This window comes from Chinchilla lanigera, unplaced genomic scaffold (genome assembly GCF_000276665.1).
Source record: "Chinchilla lanigera isolate Chin_1 unplaced genomic scaffold, ChiLan1.0 scaffold00090, whole genome shotgun sequence".
Lineage (NCBI taxonomy): Eukaryota > Metazoa > Chordata > Mammalia > Rodentia > Chinchillidae > Chinchilla > Chinchilla lanigera.
Genome location: NW_004955491.1, coordinates 5,232,707 through 5,239,017, shown reverse-complemented (window position 1 = coordinate 5,239,017; position 6,311 = coordinate 5,232,707). Strand labels below are relative to the sequence as shown.

At 40.4% G+C, this 6,311-nt stretch overlaps 1 protein-coding gene across 1 annotated transcript in view; it reads left to right on the top strand.

Annotated features, from left to right (window-relative positions):
- The first annotated feature begins 5,177 nt into the window (after nt 1-5,177).
- LOC102024472 (GTPase IMAP family member 7-like) overlaps nt 5,178-6,311 on the top strand; it is a 4,773-nt gene continuing 3,639 nt past the window's right edge. Inside the window, exon 1 of the mRNA XM_005404791.2 lies at nt 5,178-5,271. The gene's annotated coding sequence lies outside the window, so the exon portion shown is untranslated. The remainder of the gene's footprint in view (nt 5,272-6,311) is intronic.

Below are 6,311 nucleotides of genomic sequence, written 5' to 3'. Positions count from 1 at the left end.
AAAAAAAAAAAAAAGACAAGTGTCTTGAAAATAGGAACCAAGAAACAACCCATCACCTACAAGAGGCCCTGAACAAGAATAACAGCCAGTTTCTCATGAGCAACCACAGCAGCCAGAGAATTCTGTAGCTCGATACATTCAAAAGGCAGAAAGAAAAAAGAGGGTCAACCTCAAATTCTTTATATGGAAACTGTTCTTCCAAAATGAAGGCGAAATGGACATTTCCAGATAAAAACTGAAAGGTTTCATTGCGTGTAGACCTGCTCTATAAGAAATACTGAAGGGAATCCTTTAGGTTAAAAGGAAAGTACCCTGGGCCATAAATCATATCAACACAAAGAGGTAGAGCACCTGTAAGGTAACTTGAGACAAATGCTTATAGGTAACTAGAAAAGCTAAATGAAGTTTTTTTTTTTTTTAGCTCCTCTCATTTGATTGATTGATTGATTGATTTTGTTTTTTTTCCCGGTCCCGGGAATTGAACTCACAAATTTGCGCTTGCCAGGTAGGTGCTGTGCCGCTGAGCTAAATCCCCAGCCCCCTCCTCTGGTTTGATTTTTAAAACTACATAATATCTATAAATCTCTGTTGATGAGTATACAGTGTATAAAGATGTAATTTGTATGACAATAACATTACAAAAATGCAGAGAGTACAGACCTATGTTACAGTCAAGTTTTGTACAGCATAAATTAAGTTGGAATTACTGTGAATTGGTTTGTTACAATTGTTATAAATTAAACTGTAAATTGTGATCTCCAGGACAATTACTAAGAAAATGTCAGAAGATTATATTTACAATATTGTAAAAGAATGGCAAGGGTACCTCCATATTAGACTGGAACTATCTGTTTAACACAAAATAATGTGGCAGTGGAAAAATAGAACAAGAACCACAATGAAAAGCAGAAGCCAGTAGCAAAATGGTAGCAGATCCCTATTTTATCAGTAATTACATTGTGCACCAATTCCCTGTGATGAATGCATTTATTATGTATTGAAGATGCTATGAAAATGTATAAATGGATTAAACATTTTGATCACACAGCAGAGATTAACAGTATGAATTAAAAACCAAATATGACCCAACTTTATTTTGCCTGCAGAAGACGCACTTCTTTTATTAGCACATGTGCAAAGCTCCTATGTTTACACTCCTTGTGGGGAGTGGCCCTCGTGCATAATACATCTCAACTCCCTTTCCTCCCCTTCACCCATCTCTTGGTCCCTGTCCTTTTACTTTTGCATATGTTCGCAATACGTGATGTTTACATTTTCTGTGGGAAGTTAGTGCGTGCACATCACATATCCTAATCCATTTTTCATCCCCTTTTATTCCTGTCTCTCCTCCGTCCTCCTTGAATCTCTCGATCCCCCTCCCCTTCAAGGAAGATCTCCTATTCCATATTATCTATTTTTTATTTTACTCTTTATTTAAAGTTGGGTTTCTCATAGAAGAGAAATCACACAGCATTTAAGCTTGTGTACCTGATTTAGCTCACTTAACATTATGGTCTCAAGGTACATTCATTTTCTTACAAATGACTCAAGTTTATCTTTCTTTATGCCAGTGTAGCAGTGCACTGTGTGAAAACCACATTTTATTTATCCATTCATCGCCTGATGGACAGATAGGTCGCTTCCAAGATTTATCTTTTATGAGTTGTGCTGCTACAAATACGAGTGTGCATGGATGCACGTGTTACGATGTCATTAACTCTTTTGGGAAGATACCTAGAAGGCAAATGTCAGGGCTAAATGGAATTTCTAATTTCAGAATTTTGAGAAATCACCACACTGATGTCCATAGTGATTGCATTAGTTTACATTCCCACCAATAGTATTAAAGTGAAACTTTTTAGCTACAGCCTGGCCAGCATTTGTTATTATTTGCTGTCTTGATAAAGATGGCCGTTCTTTCTGGGATGAGATGGAATCTCAGCATTGCTTTCTTTTGTGTTTCTTTAGTGGCCGGCAGTACTGAGCGTTTCTTCACGGATTTTTTGGCCATTTGTAATTCTCCTGTGAAGTGTTTATTCATTTTCCTTGCCCATTTTTCAGTTAGGGCTTTTATTCGTGTGGGTTAATTTTTTGAATTGTTTCTATGTTCAAAATGTAAATCCCATGTCTAGGAACGGCTGGCAAGTTGTTCACACTCTGTAGTTGTTGTTTCACTCTCTTGGTGGCTTCTTTGCCATGCAGAAGCTTTTTAATTTGATACGATCCCATTTGTTGAGTCTCTGAATTATTTCCCGGACAATCATTGTTCTGTTCAAAAAGTTCTTGCCTACACCTATGTCTTCAAGAGGTTTGCCTATTTTGTCTTCCAGCAGGTTTAGCGTTTAGAGAACATTTAGTTCTCTGATCCATTTTGATTTCAGCTTAGTGCATGGTGAGACACATTTCGCTTGCCCGTTTCTTGAGTGAGCTTTTTAGTTTAGATGGTCTGTTTGTTTGAGTTCTTTATATACTCTCAGTATTGGCCTTCTGTCTGAGGTACAGCTGGCAAATCCCTTTTCCTGTTCTGCAGGTTGTCTCTTCACTCTACTAGTTGATTCCTTTCTGTGCAGAAGGCTTTTCATTTGATATAATCCCATTTGTTGATTCTTCTTATTATTTCTTTGCAATTGGGGTACTGTTTAAAAGATAATTTCCTACACCTTTGACTTCAAGTGTTTTACCTATTTTGTGTTCTAGTGGGTTCAATTTTTCTGTTTTAATGTTTAGCTCTTTGATCCATTGTGATTTTTGTGTAGTAGATAGGGAGAGATATGGGCTGAGCTTCAGTTTTCTGTGAACAGATCTCCAGTTTTCCCAGCACCATTTGCTGACTAAGCTATTTTACTCTATCCTACACTTTGCCCCCTCGGTCAAAGGTCACGTAGCTGAATGTGTTTGGGGATGTTTCTCTATCTTCTATCTAGTTCCACTGGTCCACATGTCTGCTTTTGTGCACTGAATGCATGGGTCTAATAGAAATGCATTTTTCCTTTCTTGTATTTGTTGCACTAGAGTGAAAAAATGCTAAATGGGGACCTAGGTCTTCTTCCCTTGCCTGCCAGGCTAGTATCCTGACCTGGAAGTCCTTGGTGTTCTTCTAAAACCAGCATGTTACACCCATAAAGGACGAGTTAAACACTGGTGTCTATCCTTCCAAATATTTAGGATCTTTCATAGTTCAGAATGGAGTCACTGAAATACAATTTTCAAATCACTTTGCTTTATGATAAATGGTAGCCGAGAAGAATGAGACTTCTCAGCTGGTTATCAACTCCTTAGGTCTTGAGCTCCTCATCGCTGGGTTCTAGGAAGGTATCAGCACCGTGAGTACTCGGGTCAGAGTCGAAAGTGCTCAGTGCTGTGGCGGCTCTGATCGTGGCCACGGTGTGGGTTGGGGATTAGGAAGGGCTCTTCTGCTTCTCCTTGGGCTGGTCTTGGGGCCCTCTAGGAGGTTTCTCAGCACAGGGCCGTGTACATGAGGATATTTCTTCTTGGAACCCTCCCCCAGCTCCTGTGAACACTTCAGCAGGTAGGAAGAAAGAGTGACGGCCCCTGGAGCCTGGCTTTTCTGCCTGTGGTGTGGCCACAACTTGCAGTGAGATAAGAGACAGAAAGAGGAGGAGATAAGGCAGGAAATGGGTCAAGGCAGAATATATGATTTTTCTAGGCACAAGTGAATTGCCAATAATCATTTTTTTTGCTCACTTCTTGAAAACGTAAGGGATTATGAGAAACAAAAAAATTTATGATGTGACATGCTGATATGTACATTACAACTGTTCCTTTATCCCCTGGTAATTTTGATGCATAATATTTATTATTTGTAGCAAAACAGTTGAGAACACTTTACGTGTGGTCTTCTTAGAAATAACAAAGAAAGGAACCAAAAGAAACGAAGACAATAGCAGAAATTGTATGAATCAAATTGTAAGCCCTAGAGAGGAGACATTACTGAGTTCTTCCGGTGGCCACGACGGGCCCTTAAATTGCTGCCTGATGTCTGTTCTGAGGGGAATGTCTTTTATCGTGATGTGAATGTTTGCAAACCAGAGGGCAGATTATGGCAGGCTGAATAAATGTGCCTTCGAAAGTAACCACGTCCATCCAAAGTCCCAGAACCTGTGCATGTTGCCTTACGCAGCCAAATAGGGTGTGAAGGTGTGATTCATTCAGGAATCTTGAGGTGGAGCAATTACCTGGAGTTCCCCGGGAGGACTCCAAATGTAATCACAGAAATCCTGACAGGAGAGAAGAAGGCCATGTGATGACAGTGGCCGTGCAACACTGGCGGCCTCCAGAAGTGGGAGCAGTGGGGGCTGATTCTCCTTTGGAGCCCCCAGAGCGAACGGCTTTGCCACCATCTTGATTTTATTCGCTTTGGACACATTTCGGACTTCCGACTTCTAGGGTTGTAGGAGAATAAATTTGTGTTGTTTCACCCTCTACTTTTTTTGTAATTTGTTATAGAAAGCAACAGGAACCAGACAGATTAAGTCCATTTGTGTAAGAGCCGGGACAGTGTGGGGAAATATTCTTTTCACTTCTTTTATTATTTCTGTGATGTTTTAGTAAGTCAAACTCTACATTTGCCTTGCATCCAGCCCCAGAGATAGCTCTGAGCTTTTGGGTGCCTCTTCGCTGGGGTAGCTGTGCATATTTTCAAACTTGGAGGAACAATGAGGAGACAACAGAGAAGCTGGGCGGTGAGCAGAATTCTCACTTTTCTTTTGTTCCATTCTTGTTACCCAAAGTTTCAGTCCCTTTTGGCCTAGAGCTTCAGTGCTATTAATTTCTGAGTGAGTAACTCGAGACCTTCCTGGAAGACTAATGGAAAATCCCTGTTGTACAGTCACCAAGGAGCCCCACAGGCTCGATAGCTGGAAATATCAAGGGAAAGACCTGTTTTTCTTTGATTCCAGGTTACCCACAGGCTCCCAGTGTGCTTGGGTCATTTTAAAGGCTTTCAGAAATCCAGCCTTGTAACCCGCCTCCCCAACCCCCCCGGAAAAAATACAGCTTTGAATGATTTAGTGTTACAGCAGTCACATAAACAAAAAATTTTAACTTGGCAAAGCTGAAGCACTCACTAACCTGTAGAGCAGTATTTTAGTTTCTTAAGAGACAGTTTCTTGGCTGACTCCACCTAGTAGGGCTTCCTGACTGGGGTTTTCAGCGGTGCAAACACTTTGCTCTCACAGTTAAAGTAGAGGCACCAGCTGAAACAGCCTCCTTGGAGAAATCCTGAGAATGCATCAGCTCCTTCCAAAGAAGGTGAGCTTTGCAGAGAAGAGGATCTCAAGCCAAGGAACTGCAAGAGGCAGAGTGTCGCAGGGCATTTCTTTTCTTTTTTTTTTTTTTGTGTCGCAGGGCATTTCTGTGGGGGGTGGATTCTAGTCTGCAGGGGCTGAGGTGCTGTGCCAGCAGCACCATGTGCAGGGCGCAGCAGGGTGATAGTGGTGGGGTTGGGGTTGAGGGAGATTTCTTAGCATGGTGTCCATGCAGTGCATATTAATAGGAGGAAGTTTAAGCAAATGACCTTCCATCAGTGAACTTTGCGGTAGATGCAGCGCATTGCCTGCTAACTCTAATAAGCAATTGGTGCCTTCCAGGCAGGTTCCCTGCCCTCCCTCCCTGGGGATGGAACCTAGGCCTGGAGCATGCTGGGAGTGCTCTCTCTCGCTTCTGTTCCCAGCCCTCAGGGCAGACTTTGTTTAGAGCTGGAAGGCAATGTTAATATAATACATATTGTATATATATTATATTGCATATTGAATATAAATGTAGTGTAAGGTTATTAAATTCCTTATAAATGCATATGTGAGCAGCATGAGGGTCTATACCTGAATCTTCTGTTTTTGTTACATGGTTGTATGTTTCTAGTCATTCATCAGCATCTTATTCCTTTTAATTATGGAGTCTGTAATGATTAACTGTAATGATTAACTATGACTACCTTTCTCTCTTTGTTTTTTTCATGGTGTCCAGGGTAATTGTCACTTTTTTTCATCCAAATAAATGTTGTGATCAATTTCTTACTTCTAGAGAAAAAGGATGATGACAAAATGAAATTTATATTTATTTGAAATTCTGTTAAAGTAGTCTCTACTTGTTCTTATTTTGTAAAATGTTTCAAACATGAATTAACATGACACTTGTTTAAATATCTTTTCTGCATCTAGTAATTTTCATCTGAATCTATTAGTGGGATATATTCTAGCAATGAATATTCTCTTATGTGACCGTGCTAGTAGTTTTGCAATAAATCGCTAACACAGTGTGTTATTTGTGAGCATTTAACCATTCACTTAGGA